General features: G+C 42.8%; 1 protein-coding gene across 1 annotated transcript in view; it reads left to right on the top strand.

Moving 5' to 3' along the window:
* The window catches only part of LOC122810768 (adhesion G protein-coupled receptor E3-like), an 804,089-nt gene that overhangs the window by 285,439 nt on the left and 501,610 nt on the right, over window positions 1-17,040 (top strand). The window lies entirely within an intron of this gene.

The raw sequence follows: 17,040 nt of genomic DNA, 5'->3' as shown, positions 1-17,040 counted from the left end.
AGCTGGAGTTCTTTCAGTCGGGCAGCATAAGACATATTTTTGAGACCCTTTATCCTTTTGGTGAGGAACTTTTGGGGCCTTTCAAGCTGCAGCAGGTGTCTGGTCAGATACATTCGAACGGGCATTGTACTCAATCATAGGTCTAATAAGTGATGAGTACAGGGGACGATGACCTCCCTTGATCTAGATGTGAATCCCTTCATGATCAGGTGGGTGATATAGAAGGTTTTCCTAACTACTTTAGCAACATGAGTGTCAAACGAAGGCTACTGTCAACCTGGGTCCCCAGATCTCTGATGACTTTTTCTGTGCTCAGTGGATTGCCACCTATATGGTAGCTAGGGGTAGCCTTGTTTTTCCCAAAGGGTATGACTATGCATTTTTGGCGTTTAACTTCAGGCCATGGCTCTGGCACCAGTTATCCATTTCTGTGAGGCCCTTCTGGAGGATATCTGTGTCAGATGTGTTTTCGACTATGGCCCAGTTTGCAGTCATCTGCAAACTTTGTCAGCCATAACCCTCCTGTGTTTGCTTGTACTTCAGAAAAGTAGATGCCGAACAAGAGTGGACCCAGGACTGAGCCCTGTGGGACACCACTTGTGACAGGCTTTGAGTCTGACATGGCTCCAGCAACTCTGACCCTGTGGGTTCTGTCACTTAGCCAGTTTGCAACCCATCTTGTGATGTATGGGTTTACATTCAAGCTGATGAGTTTTTCGATGATACCTGAGTGGGGTATTGTGTCGAAGGCCTTTGCCAGGTCGAGGTAGGCTGTATGGACTGCCTTTCCCTCATCAATGGCCTTGGTGACTGTCTCGAAAAAGTCAACCAAGTTTAAGAGGCAGGATCTGCCTTTGACAAAGCCAAACTGAGTTGGATCCAAAGTCTGCAAGTTCCCTATGTCTTTATTTATGAGTTCCATTATGATCCTCTCCATGGCTTTGCAGATAAGGCTTGTCAAGCTAATGGGCGGTAATTTCCAGGGTCTGTGGAGGCACCGCCCTTATGAAGTGGGACCACAGTGCCACTCCTTGGTGGGTAATCCTGAGGTGAGGCTAAGATTAAACAGCTGTCCTAACTGTGGGTTTAATTCCTCATTGAGTTCATGAAGCACACAGCCGGGGACACCATCCGGTCCCATGGATGCTGTGTTTTTTGTCTTAGTGAGGGCAGTTCTCACCTGGGCGTTGGAGATGTTTGGGGGCTACAATCCTCTGGAATAGATATCTCTCCTTTTGGGGGGGAGGGGGGGGAGAAGTTTGCACTGAACCTGTCAGCCAGTATGTTGGCAATGTGTGTAGGTTCAGTAATTTTCACATCATTTTGAACTAATTCTGAGCATATCTGGGAGTTTCCTCCTAGGTTTCTAACATAGCTAAAGAAGGCCTTATGATTCTCTTTAGAGTCCTTGGCGATTTTTCTCTCAAAATTTGCCTTGGATGATTTTATGAGAGCTCTTAGTTTTTACTTATAATGATCAAAGGTGTCTTACCTTTCAAGGATTTTGCTCTATCTTGTAGTAGCTTCCTCCTTTTGTTGTAGAGCTTGTTTATGGCTGGGGTCCACCAGACTGGACGCTTGCCTTTGGTACAGAGAGTCTTAGTTTTGTTTGGGATTGCCTGATCCATGCAGTCCTGTAGGTGCTGGTAGAAGGCATTTGTAAGTGATTCAGCGGTTTGAGTAATGTTTACCACTGGCTCAGGGGCCTTAAAGGAGACCACACTAGTTTTTAGAAGTGTGAAATCGGCTTTTGAGAAGTTTTTCACTGTGGTCTTTTTTGTTTCAGGTGGGGGCGGGATGAGGACCTCCAGTGAGATTAGTTTATGATCTGATCTCACCAGTGAGGGGTATACTTCCGGTGTTGAACATTTTGATCCCATGTTCGTGATGATGAGATCAAGTATGTTTTCTCCTCTTGTGGGGATGGTGACTAGTTGTTCCATGGCATTTGAGTTTACAGCTGTATAGCATAGATTATATATTCTCATTTATTATCTCACTTATTACTCATTTATGCTGATATGTGATTCATGGCAGTACTAGTAATGACACATTCATCATCATCATCATCATCATCAGCCTCCTTTTCCCCATTCATTCTACATGTGGTTGGGATGTCACATCCACTGTAGCCAGCTCTCTCCGTTATCAGTGTCATCTGCCTATCTTCTGTCTTCTCTCAGGCAATCCATCCATCTCTTGGCTGGCCATCCCTGTTTTCTCTTGTCTTCTTCTCCTCTTTCGCCAACCTTCTTGACCAAATTGCCATCTGCTTTCCTGAATGTGTGCCCAGACCACTGTAATCCATTCTGTTTGATCATCTCTGCTGCTACTTTGGCTTCTGGATTGATGTCATCCTTTTTCTTTCTGTCCAACAGTGCCCATCCAGCACACATGTGAGGTATTAAATCTCTATCAACTCTAGCTTCCTCAACTGCTCTTTCTTCAATGTCCAGGTGTCTGTACCATACATCAGTATTGGTTGCACCACGGGTTTGTACACTTAGCTTTGGCATTCTTCTGTCATGTGTTGCCCATGACACTGTGTCAGCTGCCTGAAGTATCTCTTCTTCTAGCTTGGACCACTCCTCCCAGATACCTGAAGTAGTTAAACTGTTCCATTGTTGTTTTTATGGTTTAATTTTCAGCTTCTTCTGATTTCTCCCATTTGCTGGCATAACAGCTGTCATGTCTGTGCTGTTTCATCCATAGCATTCCCACTAGAGGTAGTAATTTACTTTGATTTGCACTATATAACAGAGTACAACATAACAGAATAGAAATGAGTACTCTTCAATACATCACTTTTAAACAAGCTAAGCAACACATTGTAAAATTACCATGAAGTTAATTGATTACAGATATCTTCTTATCAGAGCTTCACTTCACTTGTCTGCTCCCTGCAGTTTTCCACCAATATTAACAATGGCAACTTATTCTTTCTCTTTTACTTTCATCCCCAAGCATTATCTTTTCCTTTTTTCTATTCTGTACCTCCCTTTCATTCCTCAGTGATTATTCCCTTTCAAAAACATGTTTATTCTATTTTCTATTCCCTTCCATGTACTTAAACATTCATTTTTTGCCCTGTTCCCATAATTTCCCTCATTCTTCAGTGCTTACTCTCTTTATATGGTCATCTTTGTTCTTTTATTTAAGTGCCCTTGCTTTGTAAGATACATTTAGTCATATCCCCATTTTTAGCCCTGTCATATGTTATATATAGTTTTTCCAAGGTTTCCGAGTATTTGTCTATTTTATTACTATTATTGAAAATGCTTGTGAAGATATCCCTACATATATGTGCACATATATACAAATATCTATATTCTGGACCATATTTCTGCATGTTACCTTATTGTGGTTAAGGGGCTTGTTCATTTCAGTGAAACTGTGTGCTATACTATGAAGGACCACCCAAGACAAGCAGGTCTTGGCACAGAGGTGAGAATAGGGATGTTAAACTGGAGCAGGTAATAGCAAGGCACTCCTGAGATTTTGACAAAAAAACCAAAGCAAATAGAGATATGTTGAATTAACTCCAGAAGATGAGACTCTCAAGTCCTAAGGTGTCCAGCATACTCCTGGTGAAGAGCAGAGGAGGGATCGTACCACTATTACAGGTTAGGACTTGGATGGATTAGATGGATTAAGGCCAAAATGACATCCATCTGCTCAGATGCTCAGAGATAAAAGGAAACTTTGATGTTGTAAAGAACTATACACCCCTAAAATGTGAAGGGTAGAAATTTGAACCAAGACAAACTTGAGGTGGTTAAGGATTATATGGCAGGAATAAAAACTGTCATCTTGGGAATTAGTGAACTGGAATGGGTCATGCCACATAAGATAGCCATCAGACCTTCTACTGAAAGCAGGGATCTTGTGGAAAAAATATAATAGGCCTCATATTTAATGAAATAATGTCAATGCTGTGTTACAGTTCAAAAATGATAGAATTATCTCAGTCAGGCTGTGAGGCAAGCCATTGAACATTGAATTGATTGAATTTCTGCTCTGGCTACAGATACTGAACACGGGTAAGTTAACCAGTTTTATGAGGAAATGAAACACATTTTGGAAATAACATTAAAAAAAGATGTGGGACTGGAGTCTTGAACACTTCCACTTTGCTCTAAGATCATGTGCACTTGCCACAGCTGCAAGCATGCTGCTTGGTATTCCTTAAACAGCTCTGTATGCCTTGCCTGCTTCCAACATAAGGGTCAGCATAAGAATATGCTAAATGAGGCATAATTAAATGAAATACATGCTAATTAAGCAAGTCAACATGGTGGGTTGATTCAGGAATGTATAAAGGGTGTGTCTACACGTCGCACTCCCTTTTGGACTTAATTCCAATACTTTTTGAAATACACCCACAAACACACAACAAAAATATTAGTGGTCGCTGCTGCTATTATCAAACTGCATGTGCAACAGGCTTTAATACAATGTGCTACTAAACCTCAGCCCATTTGTGTTCAGAGCCCATTCAACTGATTATGGACTCCATGATACAGAAATTTTAGAGTGCTACAGGGTGGGCAGGGATAACTTAGAGGAAATATGCAACCTCTGTGCCCTCACCTGAGGCCCCGGGGAATTCATGGAGAACCCAACCCAATGGAAACCAAAGTATCTGTAGCATTACTTATATTAGTTACAGGCACTTTTCACAGGGGATATTTTAGGGGTATCAAGGCTTCAGCCTTCAGAATGTTACATCATTTTCTAAATGCAATGCTACAACATGTAAGGAGACATATCTGGTTTCCACAAACCCCAGGGGACAGAGCTACAGCCTTGAAAAATGTCTATGCCATAGAACATTTCTGTGAGGTTCTTAGGCCATAGACTATACACACATCAAAATGAAAGCCCTACCCAAGGAACAGGGAAGGAGGTGCATTAACAGGAAAGGACACCAGTCTATCAACTGTCAGGTAGTGTGTAATGCCAAAGGGATCATCTGCAATGTGTGTTTAGGTAACCCTCGCAGTTTTCACAAGTCACACATATGGTACACCTGTGGACTGTATGCAAGGTTTGCAGGGTGTGACTTTCCACAAGGGCATCTAGTGGGGGATGCAAATTTAGTACTGGAACCTTGACTCATAACATCCATGAGAAATCCATACAAGCACACTGACCAAGGATACATCAATGTCCATGCTCAAACCAGGAATATTGTGAATCATGTGTTTGGCTTACTCAAATTTAGGTTCCATGTCTGGACACTTCTGGTCCTGCCCTGCAATATGACCCAGCCACCCCTGCAAAATACTCATAGTCTGTGCCATGTTGTACAGTACAATTGTCAGGGAACAGCTGCAAGAAGGAGAACAAGCCCAAGGACCACAGTTCCCACCACCACAGGCAGGGCCAGGAGGGCAAGCAGACACAGATGAGGAGTCTGTGGGAGAACCAGCAGCAGTAGATGATCTAGGCAGGCATCTGGATTTAGCTAAGAATAAGAAAATAGCACACACACCTAAGTAAAATCCTAATACACTAAGCACATGCAAACAGTACCTGTGATGCATGGAAATCAGCAATCTTTACCTACCATGTAATGGCTGAGTTCTCTGAGCATCAAACAGTCAACCCCAGGAGAGACAACTTGTATCAGCAGCATTAATCAAGATAAGTGATGAACCTGTAAAGAAGAGATAAATGACTACCCTGATATGCAAGTATTGTCCTTCACTAAGATAAAACATTGTTCAACTGTACAGGAATATCAGCAGTAATGCATGAGTCATATATGCAACATAAATATTAATCTGTCCAACACTGTGCAACACACACATTAAAATTGCATAATGCATACACTCCAGCAGTGACCAAGGTAAGTTTGACATCATTTGCACAAGTTTATATGCAAACAGAAATTGCCAACTTGTAGCACTGCATTACTAAGAGTATCATACAGATACGAGGACTTAGAAATACATAACAAAATCATTTTTGAAATTGATCATCATGAAAAAAAATTACAAGTGCATACTTTTGATTAAAGCAAGCACCTGCCTAAGTAATTAACTATCCACTCTATGCAAACCATAGGCAACCCTAAGTCACAAAGAAATGTGCAAAGGAAGGTCACAGTAGCCATCACTTGCACAGGGTGGGGGTTACAGAAGGGCAAACCTAGCATCAAAGCAGTGAATGTGTTTGAGTGGGAAATCAGGTTAACAGTGAGTATCCTTTGGCAGGGTCAGTATAATCACATGAAATCATTCAATAGTGATATGTGTGTGTGTGTGTGTGTGTGTGTGTGTGTGTGTGTGTGTGTGTGTGTGTGTGTGTGTGCAGAATTGAAACTAGCCATTTGTTTGCTGCTGTATGAGAGAGAGAAAGTAAGTGTGTGTGTGTGTGTGTGTGTGTGTGTGTGTGTGTGTGTGTGTGTGTGTGTGTGTGTGTGTGTGTGTGTTGCTGTGTAAGATAGAGAATTTGTGTGTGTGCATGCAAAATTGAAACTAGCCATTTGTTTGCTGCTGTATGAGAGAGAAAGTAAGTGTGTGTGTGTGTGTGTGTGTGTGTGTGTGTGTGTGTGTGTGTGTGTGTGTGTGTGTGTGTGTGTGTGTGTGTTACTGTGTAAGATAGTGAATTTGTGTGTGCGTGCAAAATTGAAACTAGCCATTTGTTTGCTGCTGTATGACAGAGAGAAAGTAAGTGTGTGTGTGTGTGTGTGTGTGTGTGTGTGTGTGTGTGTGTGTGTGTGTGTGTGTGTGTGTGTGTGTGTGTGTGTGTAATGCCCTAGTTAAGAGGGACAGGTTAGCCAATTAATTTGATCAGGCTTGACCCTGTAACTTGGTTACAACAGACAAGAACATGAATCCTCTACACTAACTACTGAACTGCTAAAGGTACTGAGAGTCTGAATTTCAGTACATTTTCAGGGAATTATGAGTTTTAGTCCATTTTTAAGGGGACTGCGGTGGTGGTGGTGCTGCAGTAGCGTTGTCACCTCACTGTATGACGTTGTCCTGTTCAATTCTCAGCTAGAGCGTCTTTTGTGTGGAGAGATGCGTGAATGGGCGTACCTTCATTGAAGGTTGTGTGTTAGAGCTGGCAACTCGGCATGTGAAAATCTACTGCCAATCATTAGCGGACCGGAGTTCTGCTGTGGCGACCCCTAACCGGGAAAAGCCGAAAGACACAACAAGTCCATTTTGAAGGGATTATGAGTTTCAGTCCATTTCATGGAATTGTGAGTTTCAAGAGAAGACAAATTTACTGTTGCTCATGCTGTCTGTTTTCAATGTGCAACCTACTATTTTGTTTAGCAAATGGCAGTCACTGTTTGCACTGTAGAATCTGAAAGCAGTGTTAAAAGCATAATTGCGTTTGGTGCAGAAGGCTGTGGATTCTACTTCCACACCATGTAGATGGAGTGCTGATATTGCAGTGACCTATTGATTGCTGATCATGTGGTACATTTAAAGGGAGATAGGGGTGGTGCACTCCCGAGTGTGTCCTTTGTATGAGATGCTCAGTAGCTATGAAACTGTTTCTGGTGTGTCAGTCATTCCCTATGGCAGTATTACCAGTTTACCAACTGTTGTTTTTTTAATGCAACATAAGCAATTATTTTTTTAAGGGCAGCAGGTACTGAATTTGTAGATGAAACACTGAAATATAAAGTCGCTTGCCAGTAGCAACCTCTTCCTTAATTACAGATCTCGTTAATGTGGAATTATTCGGATGACTTTTACTTCTGCATAGATTGTGCATATTGACTGATATTGGTGGATTGTAATGACAGAAGTCTGAGTGGCCTTTTATGATTGAAATTTTCTGAAATGGATAGTTTTGTCATTATTGGTTCATACATTTTGTTAATTGCTTACTGGAAGAATGTTCAAAACTACAAATTTATAACACATTCTAACAAATGATGGTGTATTATACATGGAAAATATAACTTAATACAATCAGGAAGGTGAATCAGAGAACACATACATGTACGCTTAGCCCTAAAAATATATGCAAGGAGCCTATGGTTTGAAAACAGCCCAAACAAAGGTACACTGGCCAGATACATTTTCTTTGAATGGGGGTTTAAATGCTGCTTCAGTGAATGTGAGTTTCAAGGGCAGAGAGGTTTACTACTCATAGTAAATCTGATTTCATTCTGAGACTGTATTGTTTGCTTAGCAAATGGTTATCAGTGTTTGTGCTATAAAGTGTTAACTTAAAACTTTTATTTCAATATCTGTAATCATTGCAGAAGTAAATAAGAAAACAGTATGCGCACTGATAGGTTTGAATAGTGTTTTGGGGAGAAACAGCCAAGTAATGGAACACTGGAATGGCTGGGGAGTGGGCTGCTGGGTAGTGGGTTTCTGCATGAGGGACTGCTCTGTGTGGGGGGGGAGCCCAATCTATTACTCTGCCTAGGCCCCCATATGACCATGATCCGGCTCTGCATACACTCATACATGTGTTTCTCTGGATAACCTGATGACACCTGTCCAATTCCACTGCCCCTTTTCTACCTATTTGGTAAACCATTGCCACCAAGTAGCCCAGTCTATCATAAACAAAAATGTAGTTACTGTCAACACTTAAAATAAGCCAATTATTTAATAGCTGTGGCTAAAGCAGTATAAAAGGTGGTTGCTAACAGTTAATAAGACATCATTTCTTTATATATACCCTTAAAGTAATAAATAACCCATCAACGTTAAAGTTTAGGACTTGAATAATAAAATTATTTTTATTTCATAAAATTAGAAATATATAATGCCCTTTGAAAACTAAATATTCAACTATACTCCTGCATAATAAAACACAAAGAAAAGGGTTTAAACAGACAGTTAGCAATTAAAAAAGAAAAGCACTAGCTGTGTTATCCTGTTACTACTACTACTATTACCTGAAGGTTTACCTCAGTCTGTCTGGCTGTGAAATCTAAGAGCAGTTGTAATACACCCGTAGGAAATCAGTTAAAAATCAATCTCAGTCCAAGACGTCCACTGTGTTCTCCAGAAAGGATAGACTATCTGCTGGTCAAAAGTTTCCATCTAAAATGTAATGTTCCATACTCTGAATTTCCTGTTTGATTTTGATTTCAAAGCAAAGTTTCCTGTTTACAGAGTAATTCATCTTGATAGGAACTGCAGTCCATTTCTGACAATAGCCTTTGAAAGTAATTGGCAGGTTTAGACAAAAAAAAAACAGAGCTTGGCAATTTGTCTTTGAATCCAGTGGAATACTCTAATATATTTTACAAGAGAAAAAAACTATAGTATCCTTATACAGTTTACAAAGTTTCCACATTTTACATGTAAAATTTACTGATAGCAGTAGCAATTACAGACATTGTGCAGCTTTTATATTTTTTTTCTGAAAAATAATTAACATTTAACCCAGCTTAGTATAGCTTTCTATATTTCATATTTTACTGCATACTTACTAAAAATAATAAAACTGCAAGTTTCACAAAGCCTCTCATAACAATAAAGTGAAGAACATACTTAACAATAAATCACCTTAAAACTACAAGCTTATGTTTAGATGTTTAGTTTTGCATACACTGATCCCTAGATGCAGAAACATCACATCTAATATTGTTAATCCTCGTTCATTCCTTACATATGGGTATCGGTTCCGAGCTCAGAATTGAGCCGGCCATTTTCCAAGCTCTCATCAGCTTCAAACTCTTGAGCTAAACTCTTACCCACAAGTCCCCTCTCCCTGTTACCTCAGATTTTGTTTGCCGCATTGCCATCCGGTCGTGTCAAGCTACTTCTCTTGAGCTTAGTACAGTCAATTGTTGTTTAATTGCTTTACAAATTATTTTTCTGTCAGAAAAGTTAATATTTTATTGTTTCTTGCCCTATTGCATCTAGCGTTCATAATTTCAGTTTTTCTTCTCTGTCCTTTACTTATCCTTTTTACCGCAAGGCAATTTCTCCTTACCATCATTGGTAATCCCTTTCCTTTTTTTTTCATACCTTCAGTTACTCTCTTGTACCATTGTTGGTAATTTTCTTTTTGTTAATATGGCAAATAAAAAGGATAGTCCGGGGTTTAAGCGATGTTCTGATTGTGGACACAAACTGCCTACCACTGATGCACACTCTTTATGTGTTTATTGTTTGGGAGCTTCCCATTTATCTGTTGAACCACCTTGTACTATATGTGAAAACTTTTCTAATAGAACTTTGTTAGAAAGGAAAAATAAGCTGATACTGAAGGGACTTCTAAAATCTCCCTTTTCAGAGGCTATTTCTGGGTCAGAGGTCTCAACCCCTCCTAAAGCCCATAAGAAAATCCATGTTTCTTCTAAGGCTAAATCCTTGTCTTCATCCCCGGCTGGGGACTCTCAACAACAAAAATCTAAAAAGGCAAAAATTTCAGCTCCGGAGCTCTCTCAGTCAGCCCCAGTGCTTTCGGTGCCCAGACCTTCGAAGTCTTCTGTTCCATTAGTGATTTTGGCTCCATCCTCTCCTGTAGCCTTCTACATATTGGTACCGAGGGGCTCCTCGGTTCAGACCTTTACCACTGTATCGGCACCGACTGTTCATTCGGCGCAGAACTTGACTGCATCGGCTCCGAGATCTTCCTTGGAACCAAGGCCTTTATTACTGACTCTAGTTTTGTCAGTTCCAGTTTCGGCACCAACAACCCCTTTGGCACCGATCCCTGTGTCGGTGCAGACAATGACATCGGCACCGATGACTTCTTCGGTGCAGACTACAGTAGTTCAGTCTTTCTCAGCATCATTGTCCTTGGTGCGATCAGATGAGATGGGCATCGAGTCTGCCACTTTTGTGGACAGACCTGTTTCTCCCTCAGTCTCGGTGAGGTCCACTAGAAGTCTTTCTGAACATGATGTGTTGCATCTTGTGGACCAGGCATTCTTGGCCAGAGGTATTCCACCCCCCAGGAACTATCCTTCCTTGGGAGGTGATCACTCATTTCTAAAGACAACTTCTTATTCTCCTCCTTCATTGCCTTTGAAGTCCATGGATATAGTACAGTCTTCCCCTTCTGCGGTTCCCTTTATGGATCTCACTAAGGAACCGCAGTTGCCTTCATGGCAGGAAAGTTTTGCTATGACCCAGGATGTCAGCTGTGATACGCATAGCTTGCTGCTCCACAGCCATCCAGGGACTCCGAGTCGGCAGGCTGAGCTAGTTAGGGGAGGAGTGCCCCCTGTCCTCGACATACACTCCTCTCTGGGTGGACCAGCCTTCCAACTGATGGAGAAGGCTTTTGCTGCTACTGGTGATACTGGACTGTCTATACCTCCGCCCTCCTCTGGTGCACTGGTTTCACAAGTCACACCTAGCGGACACTGGGTGCAAGGGCCACAGGACATATTCCCTCAGGAATCCCCTTTTCCATTGTTTTCCCCAGCTTCTCCCACTGAGGAGGTCCACCGGAAAAGTTCATGTAAGAAGAAGCGCATGGACTCCACAGAGGAGTCTCTCACCGAAGACACAGATTTCAATGAGGGGGGAAGGATCCCCTCGGTCACCCTCTGAGGTATCCTTTGGTGATATCCTTGAAATCCTGAAACAGAGAGGTGACTGGCAGCCCTCTAATCCGACCCCTGAGGAATCTGTGTTCCTGCAGGCTTTTCACACCCAGCCTCCTACCTCCTGGGTTACTCCACCTGCTGATGAACTTGTCAAATTCATTGTGTAACGTGCTTGGAAGGCTCCTGATACTGTTGAAGCTATTCACTGGAGGCCTGAAAAGATCTTGTCCCCTCCTGCTTCAGATCCCCATTGGTCCAAAGGTCTTCCTGTAGATGCTTTGGTGTTGGTGGCTGCAACAAAAAAGGATCTGCCAGAAGAAGAAAGCCAGACTGTCCATCCACCTAACAGAGAGTCCCGGGCCCTGGACAGAATAGGGAAGCACACTTTTGCTTCAGCGACCTTTGCTATCCGGTCCCTGCATTATATGGCACATTTTTCCAGGCTTCAAAGGGATCTGGTCTCTGAGGTCTCTGAAACCTTGGCTGGTGCAGTGTCTGATCAGATCCGTGACAAAGTGGCCTCTCAGCTGGCCACCATTGAGTCTATATCTAACTCCTCTATGCGATTGATATCTCATGCATGAGAAGGAGTAGCTAGAGCAGCGGATTCAGCTGCGGTCTTGAGACGACATGCCTGGATGTGCTTGTGCAACTTCACAGAACCTTTTAAGTCTTCCTTTCTTAATGCCCCCATCTCCTCATTGTTTGGGCCCAAAATTAAAAGCACACTGGCCAGATGTGAACAAGACGGTAAGACCCTTTCTGCCGTAGGTGTCTGTTATTCTTCCCCTCAATGTGCTTTCTCCTGAAACCAAAAGAGTGGGAAGATATGGTTCAAGAAATCTCCGAGTCCTTTCCGTGACACACAGGCTGAGTTCTCCCCCAGAGGCAGAGGGGGAAACTCACAGGGAAGACGCTCCTTTCTGGGCAGAGTGAGACCACGTAACCAGGGTTCCAGGGATTCTTTCCCTGGTCAATCTTACCAGCGCTCCTGAAGAGCGGTCCAACTCCTTTCCTCTGGAGGTGGTTGTTGGATGTTTCTTCTTGTACCCTTCTGCCTGGCTAACCATCACTACCGATTCTTGGGTACAAAGGATCATAACCAGAGGTTATCATATCCCCTTTGATCTTTGCCCCGTCCCATCAAAAATTCTTCCCAACGTTCCACCCAGTCAAAGGGAAGAAGGAGCACTACAGATAGAAAAGCTGCTAAGAAAAAAAGAGTCATCCAATTAGTCCCTCCAGACCAGATAGGATCCGGATTCTACTCAAGACTATTTTTGGTGCCAAAGAAAACCAGGGACTGGAGACCAATTTTGGACCTCAGTGTATTGAACAAGTTTGTGAGAGTACAAAAATTCCGGATGGTCACTATACAGTCTATCCTCCTGTTTTTTGAAAAAGATGATTGGATGTGCTCTATAGATCTTCAAGATGCGTACTACCACATAAAGGTAGATAGGCCATCAAGAAGATTTCTGTGCTTCCGTGCGGGAGCCAGTCACTACCAATTCAGAGTACTGCCCTTCGGACTCTCTACAGCCCCCAGAATGTTCACAAAGTGCATGGCAGTTGTCACAGCTCACTTGCGACTTAAAGGATTCCAGGTGTTTCCTTACCTAGATGACTGGCTCATTATCACCCCCACCAGACATCTACTGGAAAAAGCCCTGGCATACTCTCTCCTTGCTGCTCAAAGGCTAGGCATAACCATAAACTGGCAGAAATCCAATCTCACCCCATCTCAGTCGACAGAATTCATAGGGGTTATCTTGGACATAAAAAGCTGCAGAGCGGCTATTCCAGAGCACAGAGTTTTAAGGATAAAGCAGCAACTAATTCCAATCCTTTCAAAGGAAAAATCCACGGCTCACTCGGTTCTGCAGCTGTTGGGTTCCATGGCAGCCTCCATCACTATTGTTCCCCTGGCCAGGTTTCACATGAGGCTTCTACAATGGCTACTGCTCACCCAATGGTATCCTTTTCAGCATCCTCTTTCAGCCATGATTCGAGTAACCCACAGGTACAAACAGGATTTAAATTGGTGGATGACACACAATCTCTCTCAATGGTCTTGCCCTTTTTCCCCCCAGCAACCCAAGGCCACAGTGACCATGGACACCTCCCTGATGGGATGGGGGGGGGGCTATGTCAAGGACAGACAGTCCAAGGCACTTGGTCCCAACCGGAGGCCCATCTGCATATAAATGTTCTAGAGCTGAGGGCGGTGCTTCTGGCATTGCAAGCATTCCATCCCCTGCTGCCGTCTGGGACAATTGCGATTCAATCAGACAACATGGAGGTGGTCTGATACATCAACAAGCAAGGTGGAACAAAATATTACCCCCTTTGTCAAGAGGCCATGAGGCTATGGCAATGGGCGATGGCTACCAACCATTTTCTTCTAGCAACACACATTCCTGGGAGTTCCAACGTGATAGCAGACAGACTCAGCAGGTACATTCTACAACCTCAAGAGTGGTCCCTGAATCCCTTGATAGTGGCAGAGATCTTCCACCGCTGGGGCCGTCCTTGCTGCGACCTCTTTGCATCCCCGGCCAACTACAAATGCAGCAACTACTTCTCCCTGATTCCCCCTCCAGGACAGTCACCCAGGGATGCTCTAGTCCACGATTGGCCCTCGGGTCTTCTTTAAGCATTTCCACCCTTTCCTCTCATTCCCCAGTTTCTGAAGAAAGTCCAGCAGTTGAAGAGCAAGGTAATCCTCATAGCACCATATTGACCACGACAGATTTGGTTCCCATTCCTTTGGCCTCACCTACTAGATCAACTATGGATTCTCCATCCAATCCTGGAGTTGATCTCACACCCACAGAACCTGATTCATCCCAACCTGAACAGCTTGAAGCTAATGGCTTGGCTACTCCAATTCCATTGATTGCCAGGCAGAATGATCTTTCTTTATCAGTACATGATATTCTCATTGCTTCTCATAAGTCCTCCACTAGAATTACTTATCTGAGCAAGTGGAAAAGATTTACCTGTTGGCTGAAAGATAAACAAGTAGACCCCTTTTCAGCACCAGTGTCGATAATACTAGACCTTTGGCCGACTTGTTTCAATCAGGTCTATCGGCCTCTACCATTAGAGTTCATTTGGCTGCAATTTCTAATTTTCATGAGGGTGTCCAAGATTCCACTCTTATGTCCCATAAATTGTGCAAGACCTTCATAAAAGGTGTGAATCATCTGAAGCCACCTTTTAGAGAACCTATTCAACCATGGGATTTATCATTAGTTCTGCAAGCTCTGACAATGGCACCTTTTGAACCAGCTCTTCTTGCGACCTCAAGTATTTGTCATGGAAAACCTTGTTTTTGGTCGCTATTACTTCTGCCAGATGTATTTCTGAACTTCAAGCTTTATGTATCAAGAGTCCAAACTTGATTTTTCATAGAGATAGAGTGTCTCTGAGAACTAATCCGTCATCTCTGCCTAAAGTGATCTCTGAAATGTCCATTAATCAAGCCATTGAATTGCCAGTTTTCTTTCCCAACCATTCAAACAGAGGAAAGTATTGCCTACATACCCTTGATATTCCCAGGCAAATCTGTTTTTACCTAAACAGGACTAAACCCTTTCGTAAATCTGACCAGTTATTTTTGGCCTTTTATGGACCTAGATTAGGAACAGCTGTTGCTAAGGTCACATTAGCTGGATGGTTGAAGGACTGTGTGACCTTTATTTACACACAATGTAACATTTTGTTGCCTACTACCATGAAAGCTCATTCAACAAGGTCGGTGGAAACTTCTGCTGCCTTCCATGCCAGAGCTTTTTTACATGACATCTGTGCAGCTGCAACTTGGGCTACGCCTCATACTTTCATCAATCATTACAAATTGGATTTGGCCACCAGAGGAAGAGTATCTTTCAGTTCTATGGTGCTCAGAAATGTCCTTCCATGAGAGCCTCCCAGGAATAGAGGTAGCTGGGGACTCTGTCCCATACATAAGGAATGAACGAGGATTAACAATATCAGATAAAGAAGTTATGTCTTACCATAACGTTCAACCTGTATTGTCGATCCTCGTTCAGTCATTACCACCCTCCCTCCTTCCCCCTCCTGTGGTTTCTAGTGGATCTCACCATATGGTTCTCTTAGGTTATTTGACCAGAGGTAGCCTCTACCTTCTTTAACTTGCAAACTCAATCTGAGGTAACAGAGAGAGGGAAATCGTGGGTAAGAGTTTAGCTCGAGAGTTTGAAGCTGACACGAGCTTGGAAAATAGCCATACATAATGACTGAATGAGGATCAACAATACAGATGGAACGTTATGGTAAGACATAACTTCTTTTTACATGGCTTTGTAATTGTAAACTTAAGCAACGTTGTGTGATTTTGCCTAAAAGTAATTAAAATGTTCTGTGTAGGAAGCAATTAATGTGTCAATAATGACTAAATTAAGAAATCTTTTGTCAAAAGCTGCATTGACTGTGAATAGAGGAGCATGTGACAGTGATGGACACATGGCCCAGCAGTGTGCATGCAGCATTCCCATGCCAATACACATCCACATATGTGTAGTCGCACTACTACAAGAACTGCTGGCAGCCATAATAAGGGCTTCCCAGCAAAGTCACTACCAATTTATTTCATATTACTGGGGAGGAAGGGGGTGCATATGACAGTCATGAAGGGGGCACAGCAAGCAGAGGAGCGCACAGAAGCACATAGGTAAGGAAAGAGTGGGATGAAGATGGGAAAGAAAAGGTATTTCACGAGAGAGGTACATTTTTTAAGAAGGCTAGAGTGGAAGGGAAGTAAGGGGGAAGTGTAGGCAAAAAACATCGTATAGAGATAGTAATGGGGCAGACAAAGACCACAGAAAAAAATAATACAGAAAGTGCTGACACAAAAGGGGATCACAATGGAGAGAGGCAGACAGGCAAAGGGAAGGCATTTGGAGATGAGGTGGACTGGACTTTAAACAGGGACGTGAAGTGAAACACAAAGAAAAGATACACCATGATGAGAGAGAGGATAGGATGATATATCACTTTCATGTTGTCCCAGGCAGCACTCCCCATCACCATTGTTGTCCGCCTGGGACGTGCCTTTGTCGGCATGCTGCATAAGACCATTCAGTGGTGCATCTCTGCCAGTTGTAGAAATATGCTGTCCAGTTGGCCAGTGCAGATGTCAAGCTGCTGGTCTATCAGCAATGTCACTAGAACCACCAGTTCCTGCTGGTCAACATATTGCATGCATGCCAAGAGGATGTCACAGTACCACCTAATGACAGACCACCAGAAACAGCAGTGGAACCCTCTGGTTCACTCCTGGATGACCTTTCTGGAGGAGAGGCAAGTTTTGAGGCTGTTGGAGACCAGTCACAAGATGGCCTGGGCAGGTTGACAGTGTGGTGATCACTGCTGCACCACAGACACAGATGTGGCTGACAGTGTGTAAAATAGGAAAATAAATGAAGAAAAACAATATAATAAACATTAAATAAATTTAACAGAAAGATACAGAGCAAAATAGAAGAAACACAACAGAAAAAAAGCATTATTACTTG

Source organism: Protopterus annectens, chromosome 9.part0 (genome assembly GCF_019279795.1).
Source record: "Protopterus annectens isolate FY-2018-M chromosome 9.part0, PAN1.0, whole genome shotgun sequence".
Lineage (NCBI taxonomy): Eukaryota > Metazoa > Chordata > Ceratodontiformes > Protopteridae > Protopterus > Protopterus annectens.
Note: the sequence above shows the minus strand (reverse complement) of the source record. Positions and strands in the feature narration are given on the sequence as shown.